The sequence below is a fragment of the Cheilinus undulatus genome, linkage group 21 (genome assembly GCF_018320785.1).
Source record: "Cheilinus undulatus linkage group 21, ASM1832078v1, whole genome shotgun sequence".
Taxonomy (NCBI): domain Eukaryota; kingdom Metazoa; phylum Chordata; class Actinopteri; order Labriformes; family Labridae; genus Cheilinus; species Cheilinus undulatus.
Genome location: NC_054885.1, coordinates 15,844,864 through 15,867,320, shown reverse-complemented (window position 1 = coordinate 15,867,320; position 22,457 = coordinate 15,844,864). Strand labels below are relative to the sequence as shown.

Here is a 22,457-nt window from a genome sequence, read left to right as displayed (position 1 = left end):
TCTGCTACGACCTTCACCTCTGCATGTTACACACCATAGACCAGACAAGACATGTAAAAATTAATAACATCTGGATTCTGTTGGGTAGCCTCCTGTCAGTCGTCTCTGATCAGGCTAGTAGAAAACAGACCCGCACAGTGTCGCTGCTAGATGTGTATTGACTGTTTCATGTTGTATCCAGTTCACTATTTTCCCTTTTCTACTCCTGGTTTTCATTCTCATAAAAGCCTTTCTAGGGGCAGGTGTTAAAAAGTAACATCCGCTGTGATACTCACATCGGATCACTATTCCCAGCTTGTCTATGAACACCAGTGGCCTTGAGGCAAGTCTAGGTGTGCCTTGGGAGTTTGTACAGTGCATCATTACTAAGAATGGGACTGAAGATACTACACCAAGAATTAAAGAGGCTATTTTGCACGGAAATAAGAAGATATGGCATACTTGAAGACAAAGAGAAGAAGCGCTGCTGGTCTCTGTGGTTTCATTTACAGGTGCTCTTTGGAAACTTTGGGCTTGATTTGCTGTCTTCATCTGGTGAATTGCATGAGTTGCCTGAGTGAAAATATGGGTTTAATCTGAAAATTTATAGTAAATAAAAAAGAAAAACTGCAACTGTTCTTCAAAAAAAACAATAAATTAAACTTTATTCACCAACAAAGTCTATTAGTTACATCCTTGAAACAAGCACATTGCAAACATCCCGGACTAAGCAACATTACAAAGGTAAAACAGAAAAAAGGGGTGGAGAGAAGAGCCCACAAGAAGACTCTTTTTAGATGTAGTAATGTGAATGGTGGCTTGCTTCAGCTTTGTTAAATTTGGCTAAAGCTAACATAGATTCGCTAGCTAAGTATTTGAAGGTACTACTAGGGAAACTTAAGATGTAAGCCAATGTAGCAAAGGCTGCTTTAGCTAAAACTAACAAAGCTAAAGTGAGCCACCGTTTGCATAACTACTTCTAAAACAGGTCTAGCTGTCTCAAACATAGCATAATCTAGCATAGCTAATGAATCTTAGTTTGCTTTAGCTTTACCTATGTTAGTTGTGTAGCTAAAGTACCTCAGTGGTACCATAGCTAATGTTGTTTTATTCACTGAAGATTTAGCTTCATAGCTACATCACTGATGTAGCTAAGGTAGCCAACATAGCTCCATTAGCTTTAGATCTAGCTACATTAGCTATTTTACCTATGTAGCCGACATAGCTTCTTCAGCTTTAGATCTAGCTATGTTAGCTTTGTTACCCATGTAGCCAACACAACTTCATTAGGTTTAGATCTAGCTCTGTTAGCTATGTTACCGATGCAGCCAACATAGCTTCTTTAGCTCTAGCTACATTAGTGTTTTATATATTTTCATGGAGAACAAACTTAAATTCCTGTGTTTATGTTTTGTTATCAGGTTTTGCAGGACAGGTTTTTGACTTTTAACTTTTGGCAGCCTAACCGGTACTTCAGCCCCTACCCTAACCCCAACCGGAAGTTTAATCCTTCTTTATTTTGAACGTTTTAGCGTGTATTTCCGTTCAGACGGTGTCTCACCATTGTGGTCTGCAATGGGGGATGTCTGGGATTTATGGTGAAAAGCAATACAGTCAGGCAGGTAATGCCTGCATACACCAAACCGAGAAATTTCACAAATCACTGAGCTCTTCAGAACAACACATTTCCTATCACAAATGTTTGCAAATGGAGACTGCATGGCTAGGTGCTTGAGTTTATACAACTGTGTAAGCACTTCTGATTGAAACACCTGAATTAAATAAGTAACAGGTGTGGCCAAATACTTTTGTCTAGATAATGTATATTGTACCAGTCCCTGCTGGTGGCTGCTGGTGCTAGCAATGCTAACTTTAGCCACCCTCTGCAAATCAATCTGACACCGTTTACAGATGCTATGATCCAGCGTTTAGATGTGCTGTTCTGAGATATCCAGCCAAAATCAACCCCCAATGCACTGCTTTTTGGTTCATTTCCCTTGTTTGGTTCGGGTTGCATTCTCACCTACAGCAAATCGAACTCTGGTGCACTTGGAAGCAAACCAAGACACCTGTTTTCAAGCAGAGCAGAGTTCAGTTCTTTGGTTCACACCAGAGTTCCTTGGAGCATTCAGACCCCCCCTAAACCAAATAAACTACCCAACAACACACACAAGAGTTTGTTTAAACTGACCAAAAACCTCAGGAATGAATGCTTGCTAAGTTTAAGTTACCATGAATTCTAAATACCAGATTCCACAGTGAAGTAAACATTTTATCCCTCTCAAAGAAAAGCATCTAATGTGGGTTAAATGTGTTTTTCCTGTTGTTTTGCTGAAATTTCTTATCTGTATTGACTTGTTTGTGGTGTTTACACCTCAGGCTCCCAACAAGCCTATCCTCTGTGCACAAACACCACTAAGTCTTTTTACAACGATCAGAAGTGTTACACTACAGTCTGAGTAAAATGCACTATTGCAGAAGATAACATTAAGGTGTACAGAGCAAAGTGGAGTAGTGCAACATCAGCAGCAAATCACCGATTTACAGTCTAAGATTTCTCTGTTTAATGAGGATTTTCAAGGAGAAAAAGATGAATAAACAGTGAAATAAAGTGATGCAACAGGTGAAACAGGAAGCAAAGGTGAATCTGTCCATGCATCTTCATTTTTATGAATGTATGAACACGAAACCTTACAGTTATGCGAGCTAAATGCTTCTTTTCCACACAAATGAAAAGACTCAAACGCGCAGCATGTGGATGTATGTCTGATAAGCAACGCTCACTTGGCCTCCATCCATTCAGGTCCTGGCCCTGCCTCCTCTATGAGTGACACGCTGACTAATACACAGACAGATAAACACTCACACTGACAAACACGATAAGGCTTTACCCAAGAAACAACTGACACGGACTGACTGATGGACGTCTCCATGGAGACCAGTCACCAAGACTGACACAGTGTCTCTCACAGCCGAGCGCCGTGCCAACTAAACCCAGAGAAGTGAGGGAGAGAGAGGGAAAGAATAGAGAAGGAGAGATAACACTGTGCAACAACACAAAGCAGCGCTAAGATGTTCCAGTGAAGCGCAGATCTGGTCTAACGGGCCACGTGATCCCCTCCCCTGCCCTCAGATCTACCCCTCTCACACCTCCGTCTCACCTCATCACTCACACCTCTCCATCACTTTGTCTCCTTAACACCCCTATCCTCTAACCGGCCCCCCTCCCTCTCCTTACCCTCCTTTTTCTCCTCCACTACACCTACAGCGCCCCCGCTTCCACGTCTCACCTCCTCTGCCAATTTCCCCACTTGCTCCTCCTCTCTGCGGGTTCTTCTCTCCACCCATCTCCCTCTCTCTCCCTCTCTTTCTCCCACGCTGTGCGAAATGGAAGCTCTCACAGAGACCTGAGGTTGCCATAGTAACCTGCCATAGTAACCACTCACCATCCTGCGCGTCTCCGTCACGGCGGCAGGGGGCTCGGGGTGTCCGAGGCCCTGCTCTGGAAGTCTAGGTGTCAGATCAGTAAACCCTGCAGCGTGATGGAGAAGTACCTGAATTTAATCTTTAAAAAAAAAAAACTCCCAAATGAGGACGTTTCTGACGACGGCAGTGATTGATAGCTGACAAAACAGTTGATAACAGCAGGTCGGATTGATTTATTATTAGACTCAGGTCACCACAGGTGCACAAGTGAGGCTGAATGCTCCAAATAGGCTTCAAAACTTTCTCTTCTAACAAAATTAGGGCTCACTTTGCTGTGGTGTTTGTTTTACTCTATCCCTTTTCAACTGCTTATGCACTGGTGGACTCAGATGGAAGGCAGGGGGGCGATTAACCCTCCTAGTTCCCAACTGTTTTGAAAAAACACTACAAAAGTGTGCTGTTGGACGCCCCTATGGAAGATCAACATGATTAAGTGGAAGGCCTTTCAAGTGGGCACATTTTTAAAAAAGTTTGTGGGCAAGATTTGACCAAGTGCTATCTATGGTCCCCTTTAGGTGGACGGAATTTGACAAAGTGCCCTCTTGGCTACCATCTTATTGGTAAAATTTTACATTTTGCCCTTTGGGATGCCCCTGAGGAGACAAAGTTTGAGAAGGTGCCCTTTAAGGTGCTATCTTAGTGGGCAAAATTTGTCACTGAGCCTTCTAGGCAGGCCTTCCAACTGGACAAATTTGAAAAGGTGCATTGAAAACCTTCCTTCTTAGTAGGGAAAATAAACCCTGTAAGTGTGCAAAATCTGACAAAATGCCCTCTAACTTGTCCTCTTAGTGAAAGAAAATGGCTCAGTGCCTTCTGGAGTGTCCTCCAAGAGGGAAAATTGTTTAAAAAGTGCCCTGAAAGTGGGAAAATTTTGACAAAGTGTGTTCTTAGGTGCTCTCTCAATGGACAAAATCTGAGAAGGTGCCCTCTAAGGTGCTCTGTAGGCCAACACAATTTGAAACTGCCTCTCTGGTGCCATCTTAGAAGGCAAAAAGAGTTTTTTAAAAGTGCCCTCTTAGTAGGTAAAATTGACCAAGTGCCTCAATGGTGGATTTATAGTGTGTAAAATCTGACAAAATGCCCTCAAAGCCCCCCCTGAAGTAGACTTAACTTGACCAAGTGCCAGCTAGGTTCACCTTTAAGTGGACAAAATTTAAAAACTGTCCTCCAAGAGGGCTAATTGTTTCAAAAGTGCCCTCTCTATAGGAAAGATCTGTGAAGGTGCCCTCTAAGGTGCCCTGTGAGTGAGTGAAAGGTGAAAAGCTGCTTCTCTGGTGTCATCTAAAGGGCAAGATTAGAAAATCAGCCCTTTAAGGCTGCTGTCCAAGTGGACAAATTTGAAAAGGTGCCTCCTAGAGTGCCTTCCAAATAGGCAACAACAACAACAAAAAAAAAGCCCTCTTAGTCAGCAAAATTGACCAAGTAACTGCACGGTGCCCCTTAAGTGTGCAGTCTGACAAAATGTCCTCTAAGGATCCTGTAAGGGTTTCTCCCAAGTGAAATAAAATGAAAAAATGCCCTCTAAGAGGGCAAATTATTTAAAATGTTTGGCAAAGTTTACTCTTTGGTGCCCTCTAAGTGGACAAAATCTGATAAAGTGCCCTCCAAAGGGCTCAAGTTTAGTAGGTGAGATAATGCAATTAAGTGCCATGAAGTTCATTTTCACTGACATTCCTGATTGTGTATCTTTTTAAAATACATTTTAATAATTCAGTTTGCTGTATTAGAGAGGTGAAATAGTTGTAATCATGATAAAAATGTTTACTGTTTCACAATAAATCGATGACAACGTTTTGTGTGTTAGTGCATCACAGCATACAGTAGGTGCCCTTTTCTTATTTCCGCCCCTGCCCTCAAACATCCTGAGTCCACCACTGTGCCCATGCGAGGAAACCTGAGCCTGAACTTCACTGCCGCACAATCTGATCTAAAGATACCACAGGATAAAAGTGCATGAGGGGCAGAATGTATAAATAAATGAGTACAACTGAGTCAACAGTCTATAGATATCGCAACGAGTCTGGGGAGTGAAAAGCAAACAGTGAAGGTGTGCACAGGTTCACGTGATGTCACCTAGAGTAATCGTCCTTACCATAAAAACCACAATAAGTGATTCATCATAGCCGTGGCGCATAGCTTCACTAACTACCTCCTCTGTGGCTGCAGCGGCCTCCGGGGAATAATGCTACCAAGTCTCATCGCCCTCTTCTGGAGCCACCGTGACATCGACCCCCTCCCTTTAAAAAAATCCAACAACCTCCACAACCAGATCCAAAAAAAGACGCTGGATTACGTGTTATTGCGACAGCGCGCCCACACCTCTGAAGACAAACATGTCTGTGTCAGGCCTGAATCATGAGGAGTGAAAAACAAGCATCACACCCTGGTTGTCAGGGTTATAATATGTTTACTGCTTCTGTTTCTTTGCATCTGCACCATCAATATTTACACTGTTATCCTCGGCAGCAGCATCAGTATGCCACTACAGTTGTGCCTCCAGCTCGGCAGCCAGTCAGCCAGGCAGACAGAGGAAAGGCCCCAGCCTGACTCTGCAATGCTGTATTGAGCTCTTATGCCGTCACTGACCCGAAACAAACTCCCCCAAGACTCAGTGCCTGGATGCAGCCAAGCCAGCAGTCGCTGCAAAGCGCTGTGGTCACTGGGGCCTGACCGCCTTCATTACCCGATCACATTTACTAATACTTAATCTAACCAGGAGAAGATAATATCGCCCCTCTTTGCCAAACTCAATATGAGACACGCAGGGCTGACCGCTCTCTCCGGCCAGCTCATTTCAAACAGCACAAACTGAGCCATGGCCTGACTTACAGCATTGACCCGCTGTCTTTACTAACACTTGATCGGATTTTTGGACAAGCCTCGCCAGGCAGCTCTCCTATGGCGCATTCAAAGAGCCACAAGGAGGGAAAGGAATCGCCTCGGTCCATTTTTCAGGCATTCCTTCGCCACTTCAGGTCACGATGAGAATGTATTCCACAGGGGGGAATCTCCTAATATCTAATTATGTCAAATCAGTGAATTATGGCATTCATTTTGAATCATTAACCATTGCCATTCCTCCGATTATTATTCAATAATTAATGCCCCAGACAGTCGTCATGATCCCCAAAGGGCCAACACCCAGGCCTGGATGGGAGACTCAATCAAACCAATCAGGGCTAATTATATCCACTTTGCCATCACAGGCGGCTTAGCATTTCTGCTGTGGATGGGTCAGTGCTCATGCTCATACCCTCTCTGGTTACTAACAAGCAGAGCCAGAATGCAGAATCGTAAAAACCTGCAGTTCCTCTGGAGTCCACTTGAGGCTGGCAGCAAAACTCTGGAAGTCAAATACACACTTACTGAAAAAAGGCAGTTTTTACAGGAAAAATAAACATATTTACAACATTGTTCCACATACAAATGTGGTTGCAAGAGCTCATGTTTATCACTGCACATTTTACAGAGAGGTAATTCTAGTTTAACTTATCTGTTCTGATTTTATAATGGATATAAGTGGTTAGGGGCGTGGCAGAGGGCTTTATGCAGAACCCAGCTCCAGTCTAACTTTGCAAAGCAGATTAATTGGCCAGATATTGGTGTCTTCCAGCCAGCAGACCCATTCTGCAAAGTTTCAAGATGACGCTTTGAATTTGAGAAGAAAAAGACAGTAGCTACAAGTGTGGTTTTGTTGAAGTGACTGCAAGCCTGTAAACAATGGCAGCCACTGAAGACATAATCTTAGATGCAGCTATAGCATCAGTTTAATCAGAACTGGACAACATTTCTTTATTATCAACTGGGCAGAATGGAGGATTCACACAACACGGGTTGTGCTCTGGATGTCCTTGCATATTACCAGGGGCATGGGGAAATAATCTAGTTAAAAGATAAAGTCCACACTAGGGGTGCTTAATAAAGAGTAAAGTAGATTTTAAAACACAGATGAAGACACACATAATAATTCTAAAGTGGTGCAGAAAAATTTAGAAATTGGTTCCAGAAGACAGAATAGATCAGAATGCAGGAAAATAAATGTTTGGACCTTTAATATATTGTGGGATAAGATCTCTACAAACACACACATATATATATAAATATACATCTACACACACACACACACACACACACACACATACATATAATGCATTGGCCAACAGGATGGTGCAGAAGAAATACAGAAAAATCAGAGAAAATGTTGTTTTTTCTGGTCACTAACTTGCAAATTTGTCTTACAAATTTAATGAAAAAAAATCATGATAAAATCGAGATCATTCTGGCCATTAAAAAAATCATGATATGATTTTTTTTCCATATCGCCCACCCCTAGTCCACACCTTTGGGCGGTAAAGGGATGGATGTAGCAAGTAAGCACGGCCTAAGGAACCATCCAGGCGGGTAGTAGGGTTGCCATGAGCCTCTGGCTGTGCTATGGATGTCTCAAGGGTCCGAAAACCCCTACTGGTCACTGGGTGTATAACCAGGAGTGAAAAGGCCAGGACAAATAATACATGCTGTTGAGCTTGGCTTTGTCTGCTAAGCAGCACACGTGTCCTTTGTGTCAAGCTTGACTCTGGACACCCTCTCTCCAGCCCCTGGTTGTGGCACATCAGGCCCTTGATGAATTCTTAGCGCCAAACATGCCTAAAACATATGCACATGACTGTACATCCCATGGATATGTGTGTAGTCTATCCGGCATTGGTAAACTGTGTCTGCAGTGGTCAGAGTACACAGCAAGTTTGCTGCAACTGATGACATGCACCCTGGCCAACTAGATCTGTTTCTAAAGCATACCACAGTCCTGAGCAGCTGGATAAGAGAGATCACAAGATCACATGAAAACTACGAGGAACTGCAAGACCACATGATAAAGATGAGTCCAATGTGAGAGTTACATGTAAAAAACAGATTACTTTTCCATTCTGAGGTTGATTAGCTGTTTTGACATTACTCCATGATTTGTTTGCTTGATTCATGAGTGAGGATATGGGGAATTAAAAGGTTTATGTGACTTGACCTTATGCTTTGTGCATTCTCCCCTTTTTGAGTCTATCTGCTCTACGTGGACTGGCCCATTTTGGCTGAAAATAAACTTTTGGCATTTCTTGAGTGGAGCAGAGAGGTGCTTCTGGCATGCACTGGAGATGGCCCAGAGCGAGCACTGTGGAGGTGCAAAAGATTAACTAGAAAAGGACTGATTTGCTTCATATGTGGATCTTTCTGCAGACGGAGTATGTGGAATTTGAGGGTGAGCTCCCTCAGCGCTGTGTACGAACATTTATGTGCACATCTCACATCTGTGAGAAAAAGATTTTGATTCACATTTCATATGATAAGGAGTAAGACTATAACAATAAAAGAAGATTTGTAATACTTGGCTTGTACAGCGAACAAAATTTCTGTGAAGCCATATTATAAATGTATTTGCTTTTTCTTTTTTAAGGAATATTTCAGAAGATGTATTAAAAACTGATTCCATTTCAAATTGTATCATTTTGTACCAGGTACTTCACATTTGCCATTATTAGAGACTTTTTGCCACTTTTTAACTGCTTTTCACCATTTTACTGCCAATCGTTGTCACTTTTTCCTTTCTTAACCAATATTTGCTGCTTTGTCATTTTTCCTCCTTAACAGAATTTTGACACTTTTAACAAATTTTGACACTCTTTAACCACTACTCAGCACTTACTTCTTGCCCATTTTTGCCACTTAGAACTTATTTTTCCTACTTCTTAACTGATTTCACCATTTTCAGTGCTTGTTTTGTCATTTTTTGCAACTCTAGGCCAAATTTTGCCACTTTTTAACCCATTTTTGCCACTCTTTCGCTACTTTTTACCACCGAAGCCTATTTTTTCTATTTTTAACTCATTTCTGCCAATTTTCACCTTTATTTAGCAATTATTAAATTATCGTTCCCTTAAAGTTTTTTCAATTCCTTATACTTCATTCTCTGGTATCCTGACATTTATGCACATCATGGCCTAGCTTTTAAGTCTGACATTACTTTTCAAATAGTGTAGTTCAGTGTGCCCATTCACATTGTTCATACTAACAATAAAAAGGTAATTGTTTTAAGAAAATAGGTTTACATTTTGATAAAGACTATTTTGTACTACAGCATAAATAAATAATATTCATTGTTTGTTGCTTTGACAAGAGTAGTTATAATTCAGGTTAAATAAAAAATACGGTTATCACACATAACTTTACAATGGACCATGATGTTCCTGACCTCCATGGGCCCCTATTTGGCTGAGCCCCAGAAAGCTCTCCCCTTAATCCCCACTATGGGCAGACTTGTATAACTGTAACTGTTTTTTAAAGTTACTTAAAACACTACAAGTAGTTGCAATTTTTTCCTTTGCAATTTCGCTGCAAAAAACTGCAAAGCTGCAACTCTTGCAGCACTTTTTAAAACTGCAGTTAACAATAACGAAAATATCAAGCCATCTTGTAGAGACTAGTTATGGAACACTGCAAGTAACACTCAATTCCAGCATCTCAGGTGGGGGGGGGGGGGGCTCCTCTTGCTGTATGGAGGCAGCCAGAGGTTGTTCCCACAATCCTCGGCCTCTCACAACTGATCAGCGACTCTCCCTTCACCCTTCAACCTGTGCACATCAGCAACTTGTGCAGCAATCAATCAATGACAGCCTTGCCCTATGAAGAGATCAGCGACCAGCTTGCCCTGATTAGAGCCGCTTTACTGTCATCTATAATTTCCATCCCTCTCCTGCTCCCTCTCTCTCTCCCTCTCCCTCCCTCTCTCTGCCATGCACAGAAATGAGTGCATCAACACATATGCATGCATACACACACACAGAGTGACACCAAATTTAGGGCAACAGTTACTCTCTATGCATTCTAATTTAGCAGCAGAGCCATCCCTCCAAATGAATGCAGTCCTCTGTCCTTTTAGGTACAGTACTGAAGACAAACCAGAGAGAAAGCATCAAGATGCCCCAATCACTGACACTGGGCAACATTTAAGTGATCAGGGTTGGTCAGCAGGTTTAGGGGAGGCTATTTATTTCTTGTTTTTGTTTTGGGGGGATTTGGCATGACTTCACATGGGAAATAATCTGCAATAGCTCAACGTGGGGGAGGGGCCAAGCATCGTCTCAAAGTCACACCTTCCCTCTAAGCCAGGTGTGCAGGTGTAATTTACCATGTCCCTGTTAACCTGCTTGCTTGTTTTCATCAAGCTCATCAGCCATGCATAAGTGGTATGCCTCAGAAATTAAAGAGCAGCCTGGCCTGATTCCTCAAATGACTGAAATTGCTCAGCCGGTGCTTAATTTGCGACACAGGAAGGAGGATGCGCTCCGTTTTGTGGGACATGTGCCAGCCTGTTCAAGTAAACGGTTGACAATTAAGATCAGTAAGATGACCACAAGCTAAGACTGCTGGAATAAAACTTTCTTTATTACTTATAGTGGAGCTTCTGCTGGGAGATGAAATCAGATCAGCTCTATAAATTATGAAAAGGATGCTAGATGATTTCAGCTTCCTTTTGAGGAATATTCCCCTACGGTCACCCAGTGAGGTAGAGAGCGAGACCACCAGTGGAACAGTCTGGATGTGGAGCCGGTTACAGGTGGAATCAACTGAATAAAACATCCCAGCTGCATCCTGTTATGTGTAAAGCTCTTCAGGGGAATCCTGAGATTTTTCAGCAGCATATTAAGTAGGGATGTACCGATACACTCAACTCACTATAGGATCTATGCAGATGATGTAGCACAGAAGTGGAGAATATCCTTTGGAGGGCAAGAAGTGATTTCTGCATAGACCAAAGTACCAAAAAGGCCATGTGTTTGAGCTGTTTACAACTATGTCAATAGCTCAAATTTCGAAAATAAAAACCTTCTCCATTCTTAAGCTACTTTTGAGTCCCAAAAGTAGTGAAATATTCAGCAATGGTCTAAACTTTGGTCTTACCCATGTTCATGTTTATCCCTTATCTCAATCATACCTACGTTCAAGTCTATAGAAACTCACTGCATTTTTAGGATGACTGTGGCTCAGTTAGTAGAGTGAGTCATATGTCCAGAAGGTCAGGGGTTTGATCCGCAGCTCCTGTAGTAACATTTTAATGTGTCTTAAGGAAAGACAAATTTCTCCCACTGATGCATCAGTGCCATATACATGTGCTTGGGTGCATATTAATGGGATTAGTTAATACTGATGTCCAGACCGGCCCACAGAATGGTCTGACCCAGACAAACCCCGAGGATGGGCCTTTACCGAATTATGAGTTATTGATGATATCAGTGCATGTGTGTTGGATCAGTAGCATTGGTGCTAGCACCCTGGCTAACAGTTACTTCATTTTGGAGCTTACAGGGTGTCAAACTTTTATTTGGTTCGGATAAAATTGTGTATTTGCACAACTGTTTAACCAATTTCACAACTTTCTACCCAGTGTTACCTCTTCTTGTTGCTTCTTTCAACCCTTTTTTGCGACTTCAGTTTTCTACCTTCAACCAATTTTTGCAGCTTTTTGCCTATTTTTGCTACTTCTTTTTTTACTTTTTCCACTTTCTGACTAATTTGGTGGCCATTTTTGCCACTTCCCACCCACTTTGCCATATTTTTGCCCCTTTTAACCCAATTATGCTGCTTTTGCCACTTCTAACCTAATTGTGCTGCTTTTTGCGACTGTAAATCCATTTCTGCCACTTATTTGCCCATGGTTAGTAACTTATTGCCCCTTCTAACACATATGCCCCTTCATTTCTCATTTTTGCCACTTTGCCACTTAAAGCCCTTTTTTGCCGCCTATTACCATTTTTATCCCATTTGTGCCACTTTTAACCCTTTTATAACCACTTTCATTTATTTATTTATCTATTGCAGCTTTTTGCAATTTTTGCAACTTCTTTATTCTGCTTTTTTCTCCACTTTATACTTATTTGGTGCCTTTTTGTCCATTTTTGCCACTTTATTGCCAGTTCAAACTATTACTGCTGCTTTTTGTTACTTCTTTTTTTTCTCGTTCTTTATCATTTTCAAAAACACTGACATCATTAGTTAAGCATTCCTTATAAAAGTTTTGAACCCGACACCTACCCCCCACCCCAACCAGGTGGCATCCCCACAAACACATTCACATAAGCACTCCCGTGTCAAGCTTTTTGTTACTTCTAATCCATTTTGCCACTTTAAACCCATTTTTGACATTTTAATGCCCATTTGTGCTACTTTTTGCCACTTTTAACAATTATTGAAATATCTTCAACTGTAGTTGTCTCAGTTTCTTCCACTTTATTTTCTGGTATCCCGAAGTGTGTGCACATCACGGCTAAGCTCTGAAGTCTGACATTACTTTCCAATCATTTAGTTCAGTGTGCCCATCCACATTGGAGGAATAACATACAGACAAAGAGAGAGGGCAACATGGAGCTTTTTACATTTCAGTAACCACTTACCATTTTACCAGTTTAGTAACTACTAACAATCACGACAAATTCACTCTACCAGAACACACATCTCCATCAGGCATTTCAACAGGCATCCTAGATAGTTGCAGTCAGCCATATACTGGGTTATTACCTAGTCTTGTTTAAGCTATAAGCAGATTTGACCTAAGTTGTGTGGTGCATGCCATTCTGTCTCACTTTACTTACTCATCTAGTCCATTTCTTTTCTTCTACCCAAGACTCCACATCTCACAAGCCATAAAACCCAAGCACTTTCTTGAGAGGCCACTTTCTGAAAAAATGGCTGCCTTCTAAGCAACCTGGACTACTTTGAACCTGTTCAGGTAACACTTTGGTTTGGAGGAAGAGACGAGGGCAGCAGCAAAGTTCAACATGAACAGGTTCCACTAACATTTTGGTCTCGCTTTCCCAGCAGTGAGACATCTTGATATTTTAAAGCTCTGCCCTGAGCTGAGGACACTGCCTTCAACTATGATATCAAGTGACAAGCCTCTCATATAGCCGGCCTTGCAGTGACTGGTGGTGCTGTCATGATCAGCTGGTGGAGAAGCCTCACCTCCTGCATTTTTGAACACAACACTCACAATATGATTGGATAAAACACATTCTTTTACAGGCAGCATAAAACCTTACAATGCTCTTAAAGTTTAACGCCTGCAGGCCTATTTTGGATGTAATGGAAAGAAAATGCTATGAAAGGCGGCTCATAAAGGGTGTGTGTCATGGTCAGTGCTTGGCTGTTGATAGCCCAGAAGTTTACAGGTGCTGTAACAAGCACTAAATAGGATACAGGTGCAAGAATAAAAAAAAGACCAGGGTGTAAAATTCAGGCAGCAAAACAGAAGTGTTTAATCAGCCTGGGGTAACAAAAACTAAATGACACTGGCCATCCATGGTTCACCTTCTCCTTTCTTCATCACTCCTAGGGATCTAACAGGAAGAAGAGGTTTAAAGACATATGTGATTATCATTGCTAATCATATTATGGTATGTGTCATGGTCATTTCTGAGCTACAGTGTAAAAATGTACAGGTGCTATTAAATCAAATACAAGAAAGCGAATAAAAATCACACCATTTAAATGAAAACAGGCCCATAAAGCAACAGGTAATCAATACACCAGCTGTCTTTAAGGTTTATTATGACACATTTTAAAAAATGAACACAGCAGATATTGAAAATATCCTAACTAAAAATAGCATTTAGTAATGACTTTCTACAATAACTGAAGTCAAACTCAGACTACAGATTTGTTGCTCTCTAAGCTCTGTGTTCACACAGAATTTATTTTACCCTTTTTTTCAGATTTACTTTTTGGCTTTTTGCCTTTACTTGATAGCAATGCTGTATAATTTGACAATAATGTGTAATCATGATTATACTGGACAGTGCTGCAAATAGCAATTAGGATATAATACATAAATGGCATTATGAGTACACTTGCTTGGTGGTCTAGGAAAATGCAGGAAAAAAATGGTAATTTTGAAGAGTGTATTTCTCAACTCAAAACATACAACTATTAAGAGCACAAAAGCTTAAGTTTTTACAGAACTGTTTTTTAAAAATACAACATTTTCCAAAAAAAAGAAGTTTTCCTGCATCTGCAAAAGTGGAATTGTCACAATTCCACAAATTGTCACACTACAGTAAACATAAAGACCTTTCTGCAGGCATTTTTACAAACCTTTCAAATATGACTTAAAACCAACCCTTCATGCAATTATGTATGTAATTGCACAGTCTGACATCACTATTGGGATTGCAAATAGATTAATTCATCAGGATAGAGAGACAGGAAATACAGAGATTAGGGAAAGACAAACATGCACCAGGATCAGGACCAAATCCTGCGATCAGAGAGCCGAGGACTGCAGCCTCTGCATATGGACGCCTGCTCTACCAACAGAGCCAAACAGCATCCTTCCTTCAGCTTGTTGGTGTTTCACTTAAATGCTGACAAATGTGTCATTGATGTTTTTTTTCCCCCGCATGAATCCTAAGCAATTTTGCCATCACGTGGGGAAAGAGAACAGCCCCCGACCCACTCAAGGATGAAATGAATAGGAATGGAGGAAAGTTTGTACTTAACAGCTCTAAATGGACCTCTACACTGCAATTAGAATCAGAAAATTTCTGCAAACAGTGATTTTTACCACATTTTAAATGATTTACTTGATGTGGAGGTGTTCAATATCACAATTTACTCTGTCCTGCAGACCTCCTAGCAGACCTCCTAGCATCTAGATGAAGGGAGACTGGGGCCTTAAGGAGTCTTGAACTGAACTAAGAGGCTAAAGAATTCCCCATATTCAAAAAACCTGATTTGAACTGAAACAGTGATGTGCTATCAGATATTAACAGTAAGAATAAAGAAACTGTGTTTAAGTGTGGACAAAAGTATCTGGTCACAACTGTTAATTATCAAATTCACATGTTTTCACAGTTTTGTATAGCATCAAGCACTTAGCTGTGCAGTATCGTGGACCTGTGATGGATGCCACCTTTGCAGGAGGATGGTTTGTGAAATTTAATACCTGCTTGATTTTCCACTATCAACTGTAAAGTGATATTAGAAAGTGGAAGTGTTTAGGAACAACAGCAACTCGGCGACAAAGTGTAAGACCCCATAAAATCGCAAAAGCCATAAAAGGCGCACAGTTCGTAAAAGTCACCAACACTCTGCTGATCCTGCAGCTGAGGAGCTCTGAACTTCCACTGGCATTAATTTAAGCACAAAAACTGTGAGGCAGGATCTCCATGGAAGGGGTTTCCATGGAAGAGCAGCTGCATGCAAGCCTCACAACACCAAGCCTCAAAGCGTTGGATGGAGTGGTGTAAAGCACACCAGCACTGGACTGTGGAGCTGTGAAGTGATGAATCACACTTCTCTATTTGGAAGACAAATGGGTAAGTCTGGACTTGAAAGTCGTGGGAAAACATTATAAGGGATAATGGTACGATCTTAGTGTTTCAGCATACAAAGACATTTTGGACACGCTTCCAACTCTGTGGCAACAGTTTGAGGAAGGCCCTTTTCTCTTCCAACATGACTGTGCCCCAGTGCACAAAGCAAGAACTATAATTTGATGGGTCCAGTGTGGAAAAACTGGACTGGCCCTGACCTCAAGCCCATCAAGCACCTTTGGGATGAACTGGAACAGAGATTGCAACCCAGGCCTTCTCATCCAACATCAGTGCCTGACCTCATGAAATGCTCTGAATGGGCGCAATGGGTCATAATTTGATTATCTCCGTAAAGTACAGGAGGTGGTCTGCTGTTGCTCAGGATGTTCGTGATACATCTCAATGTGTGTGAGCTGGATTTGGATTCTTCTTATTACTCAGCTAAACAAATAGACTGAAGCATGCTATTACTGCTGAACCAGCTCCTGCAATGCAAGTCAGTGGTGCACTGGGGCCACACAGTGGTTTGACGTTTGAACGTCTTTCACAGACTTTCTTTCTCTCCCCTAAAAAGCAGTGATTATTCACAATACAAAGGAAATTGTAAAAGCTTGTGCTGAAGGTCTTGTTCATGTGTGAGCACCATCACCATCTTAAAACACCCTACATGGTGCTTTAAACTCTCTTGCAGCGTCTTCCTTCCTCACATGCAAATCTGTAAAAACTTGCTGTGTTGGAGGTTGCACCCCCCCTCCCCTTGTTTGAGCCCATCGGCTACACACAGCTCAACAGTCCCTCCCCTCCACCCCTCTCTTGTCTAATCCTGCCCCAGTGCCCCACTTCACCTTCCAACACCCCATTAATAACTTATTCTATCATAAAAACTCCGGAGATCATCCAGCTGGTCCAAAAGCTCACAGTCACACATACACTTGCCAGCAATCTCCTCTCGCCAGTCATTCGGATTTCTCTGAAACACTGCACATTAGCATTTAAATCCTCTCATAACCGTATCATTGTGTTGCAGATAGCGGCAGTAGATCTTCATTCATCAGTCCTAATCTATCTGCTCCTTGTTCTCAGCCGGAGGGGCCCCCGGGCTCTGACTCAGAGCTTAACCCACCGCGCATAAGCCGCAAGGTGGCTGCGTATTTTTTTTTCCTCCCAAATCTGGGGTCATCAACTGGGGGGCCAAATGAGAGGGGAAGTGAACCCCAGCACACATCCACATTAACTCTGTAAACTGACCAGATTAAAGGGGTTTAATTGGGTGTATTTGAATGAAATCTGGATCAAGCAATAAGCCCTGTCAACAGCTTGTGCCTCAGTAGCTGCTTCTCTTATCACCAAGGTTATGGTCATTTCTTATTGACAAACAAACAAGTTATGTACAGAGAGGACAGCAAGACTGGGGTAAAACTTTGAATTCTGCATCTGCATCGAATCAAATCATGCAAATTTCAAATCCCCCACCATCACAACGCACGCGCAGACACGCACTCACACGCATACTCCTCATACATACATGTTATTACTGGATTTCAAAGTCATGCAGTCAGTGAAGGAGGGAGGCAGTTTACAGACGCGTGGACTGTTCATACATGACATCAGGTCATGAATGCGGATTTCTGCCCTAACGCATTAGTAGTTTTGTTGCGCGTGGAATGCACAAACTGTCCAGACACGCACGCGCACACAAACAACATCATGACTGGAGTGAATATCATCGATGAACTCACCTTTTTTCCTCTCGTGATGCCGCGTTTAAGTCCTATCCTGTCAAGTCCTGTCCAGCTCCGCACGCGCTGGTCGGTTACTCCGAGTGCTCTCACCTTCCTCTCAAATAAGGAGCGTATTCCACTGCAGAGCCGCCGCCGACGCTGTCTTCCTCCTCTCCTCCTCTCCCTCTCTCTCTCTCTCCCTCCTCTGTCTCCCTCACTGTTTCTCTCCCCCCCCTCTCTCTCTCTCCCTCGCTCTCTCGGATTGATTCACCCTTTTCAAGTGCTGCGCTGCCACCGCTGGTATTAACAATTGTCTCAGGAATCTTCAGGTGGATGGAGACAGAGGACGATGGCGTCGAGATGTGTCACTGCTGCCGCCGGAACATTTAAAAAACAACTTTATTTAAAAGCTCATGAATTAATCTCCTGGACTGTGTACAAAACCGCATAGCCTACTTTCATACGAGTATGACGTCAATATTAAGTACGTTCAGAATTCATAGAATACCGATGCTTTTTTGTATGTTAAAGTTCCCGGATGTACAGACTACTAGAGTTTTTAAAACTGCTTAATCAGCTACTCACAGTAATAATGCACTCTAGGGATGTTCCTAGGCAAATAATTCCCATCCGATTAAACGCAAATATTTAGCTAAATATCCACCTTATTCCTAGTCCCCATGATTCTTTGCGTGAAATATGGGCGCAAATTCCGGTCCCCTCTAACACGTGATTATTAGAGCAATTTGGATATTAAAATATGTAACTCTCGACTGTTTCATACGGAGCCCGGGAGGTGACATGAACGTGTTTTTTTTTGTTTTTTTATAACGCACATACGATTTAGTGTCTCGCAAGTGCGATTTAGTGTCTCGCATGCATTTTATTATCTCTCGCGTGTATTTTATTCATATCTCATACGTGCGATTTCTCAGTATCTCGAACGTGAATAGAACACGCTTGAGAGATACTGAGAAATTGCACGTACGAGATAATAAAACGCACGTGCCTGGGAGGTGACATGAACTTTGTTTTTTTGATACGCATGTGCATTTTATTATCTCGTACATGCGATTTCTCAGTATCTCTCGCGTGCATTTTATTCGCGTTAGATACTGAGAAATCGCACGTACGAAGTATGAATGAAACGGAAAATCAACATAAAAACATAAATCCCACTTGCAAGATACTAAATCACATGTGCGTATTAAAAAAAAAAAACACATTCATGTCACTTCCCGGCCTCTGTAGTTTCACCTCAAACAGGACAATATTATTATTATTTCTACAACATTACCTCAGATAACCTAGACAAGCATATTTAGCTAACTTTATTAGCTTCGTATCAGTTTTGTTAAATGAGTTTGGACACCACCTTCAGATAACATTTCTAGTTTGTGAAATCCCTATTCCACCAACTAATCCCTCTTAAAATGTAGGAATTATGTTGATAAAACTATCCATGACTCAAGTGGTCAACTCTTCAGTTCGGTAAATGTCAAGTTTTGAATCAATAATGAATTAATATTAAAAGAATTACATCCTTAATGCATTTAAACAGTGAACAGCATGTTTAAAACACTGCTGTTAAAGACATAACTTTGTCACGTAATTAGTACCATGAACGAGGCAACAGAGACTGAGCATGACAGAAAATATCATTTAAACATTCAGCTTATTTAACTTTGTTGAGTTAACAAAAGTGAAGCTGTATTTATTGCAGCAAATATTAATTTATTTCAGAACAAGCACTGTTGATGCTAAATCACTTTAGTAAGCCCTTGGAAGAATCCAATTTTGCTATTATTGTTACTGTACAGGAATTTCCACCCACATTCATAGCTACAGTAGACCCCCAAGGAATAATGTGGTGTCCACCTTATTTACTTACAGCTTACAATACAAACAATGTGAACGTGATTACAAAAATATATCAATATTTACAATTTGAGATGAATTCCTCTCAAACAACTTTCGTTTGTAGTTAGCATCTATCGTTAGCTGCTGTATTAAAATACTATGTACTCCTGCCTTAGCACTGGAAGTTTTGCCCATATTTACATTTACAGTAGTGGCCCCAGGAATAAGGTGGATAGTCTAAAGTCAAGTAAATACATTCTGTAAACCACTGCAACTACCACACTACAACAGTGACAAACTTCACACCCTAACGCCTCATTTTACTGAGGTAGGACAACAGGAAGTCCATTCATTATATGAGAATCTCATGTCCACATTGAAACTCCTCCCCTTCCTTATATTTTCATCCAGAATGTGTCGCAAGAATGTAAAAAAATTGAACTGTAGATTTCAGCAAGACCATATAAAAGTGTGCTAGCTGACCAAGCTGCCAGCTAGCTAAAAAGCTACAAAAGTCATATTTATCAGCATGATTATAGGCTTAATGTGCAGTCATATTAACCCCTTTAATATGAAATTTATCAGGATCAGTCGAAATGAAGGGCTGCAAGATTGGTTTGGTACTATTAGATGTATAAACATTTAAGTGAAAAGTCAGGAAGGGATTTTTAGATAAAAACAGACAAACAAGCATTTGAATGGCTAAACAAGTTAGCTTGGCTCTAGCTATGATTTGGCTTTTTTGAGCAAAAAAACCCTCTAATGTCAAAGTGAAAACAGATTTCAGCTAAAGTAATGTAAACTGAATAAAAACACGTAATGTAAAATAAGTTACTGCATAAATACTCACCCCATTCAAAGTGACTGACCTAATTCAACAGAGGTCCAGCCAACTGGTGCTTGTATCACAAACAATGAAATGGGGATCGCCTTAGTACAGTGACTGTGTCTTAAGTGATTGTTGTATAAAGACAGCTGTGTCTGGAACGTCCAGTTCCTGCTTAATCAGTATTCTTGGCTACCATTACACAATGAGGACAAAAGAACACTCCAAGCAACTCCGAGAAAAGGTTTTTGAAAAGTATGAGTCAGTGGGTGGATACAAAAACATTTCAAAGGCACTGATCTCCCAGAGATCAATTAAATCCATCATCAAGAAATGGAAGGAATATGCCACATATATCTTGGAAAAGAAGACAAGATAGTTTATTTAACTAGTTAGTCAATCTTTAGTTTGTCACCATCTTCCTTTTAGGTTCTATAATGATGAGAGAACTATGCACCCTGATCCTGGTTTTGTTTGAATTCTTGGTGTCATTTAAGCCCATATGGACTGCACATATGATTGCATGTATGACACAGTGATAAAATAAAACTTCAAACTCTATTAATCTGCCTCGATCAGGCTGTCCTAATAAACTGGGAGAGCCTGGAAGAAGCAGACTAGTGACAGAGGCCACTAAGACACCTATGACTATTCTGGAGGACTTAGAAGCTTCAGCAGCAGAGATGGGAGAGACTCTGTATACAACAACTGTTGGCCGAGTTCTTCAACAGTCAAAGCTTTATGGGAGAGTGGCAAAGAGAAAGCCACTGCTGCAGAAAACTTGTTAAATCTCAACTAGAGTTCACCAAAAGGCATGTGAGAGACTCCATGGTCAAGAGGGAAAGTTCTTTGGTGTGATGAGACCAAAATAGTTTTCTGCCATTAGACAAGATGCTATGTGTGGCAAACACCAAACACTGAACATCACCACAAACACACAATCCCCACTGTAAAGTCTGGTGAGGGCAGCATCATGCTGTGGGGATGCTTCTCAACAGCTGGCCCTGGAAGGCTTGTAAAATGAATACAGCAAAATCTAAGAAAATCTTGAAGGAAAATAGTATTTCCTTTACAAATGAACTATGGCTCAGAAGAAGATTTATTTTCCAGCAAGACAATAACTTGAAACATACAGCCAAAGCTACATAGAAATGGTTTAAAGACAACAGAGTGAATGTTCTAAGTAGCTGAGTCAAAGCCCAGTTGGATCAGTATTTTTCTTCCACCATTAACCTAAGTCCTGCCTCTTCTTGATTCTGATTGGAGAACTGACATTGATGAATGCGATGTGTGATTAAGCTGTAACTGAGAATGCTATGAGTGTCATGAATAAAAAACAGCTGACACAGAGGGTGTTTTGTGTTTTGGATGCTTAGCACTCAAAAAGCTGGGCTACTGGCTTTATTCTGAAATAGAACGCTCCCAGTGCAAAAATTAGCAGCTGTGGGCACAGGTCCTAAATGTGTATTTTGCTATAAAAATGTGAATTCAAACCATTTTATGGCTTTAAAGTTCAATCGGAAACACTTTTCCAGCTAGAATGCAAAGATTTGCGCTCTGGGCCCACCTTTGACACCCATTATAAACAGAAATTTAATAAAAGACAGAGATAGAGCTCCATGAGCTCCAAGAAAAGTTCTTAGTGAGTATTGCCATACACTATATTGACAGAACCAGTGCAATGTAACTTCCTGCTCTCCAGAGTGACCATGCTCCCACTTGAGTGAAAACAAGCTCTGTGTTTGAATGGCAGTAGACCAGAAACATCAGTAGCAAAGAATTTAAACCCTATTGCTCTGCATTTTGAGCATCAAATACTTAAAAAGCCACAATATACCACATGATTTTTATCCTTGATGAGGAAGGAGAATAAAAAGAGAACTCTGTGTTTTTGGGCCAAAACTAGAGAGGATTATAGTGGTCAAATGTCAGACAATTACTGTGTTTCTAATGACTTTTTAGCTAGCAACCTCTCTGTAAACACAGTGGACTTGCCTGTAGATAGACGTTTTCACACATTCGCCAGCATATTAATGATGTTTTAAAACTTGAGAATCAACTAATTTATTATTTAGTAACTTTATTCATAAATAAAATCAGGGGGTTTCATTCATAAAATAAGGACAGTGCAATCATGACAGACTAAAAAACTTTTCATAAACAAAACAAAGATAAGGTCAAAGGTCTAATTGGGGATTAGATTATGCATAGACCTGCTTTATAGTA

At 41.1% G+C, this 22,457-nt stretch overlaps 1 protein-coding gene across 1 annotated transcript in view; it reads right to left on the bottom strand.

Annotated features, from left to right (window-relative positions):
* lrrc4ba (leucine rich repeat containing 4Ba) overlaps positions 1-17,696 on the bottom strand; it is a 64,579-nt gene extending 46,883 nt beyond the window's left edge. Inside the window, exon 1 of the mRNA XM_041777936.1 lies at positions 17,564-17,696. The gene's annotated coding sequence lies outside the window, so the exon portion shown is untranslated. The remainder of the gene's footprint in view (positions 1-17,563) is intronic.
* Positions 17,697-22,457: the final 4,761 nt, after the last annotated feature.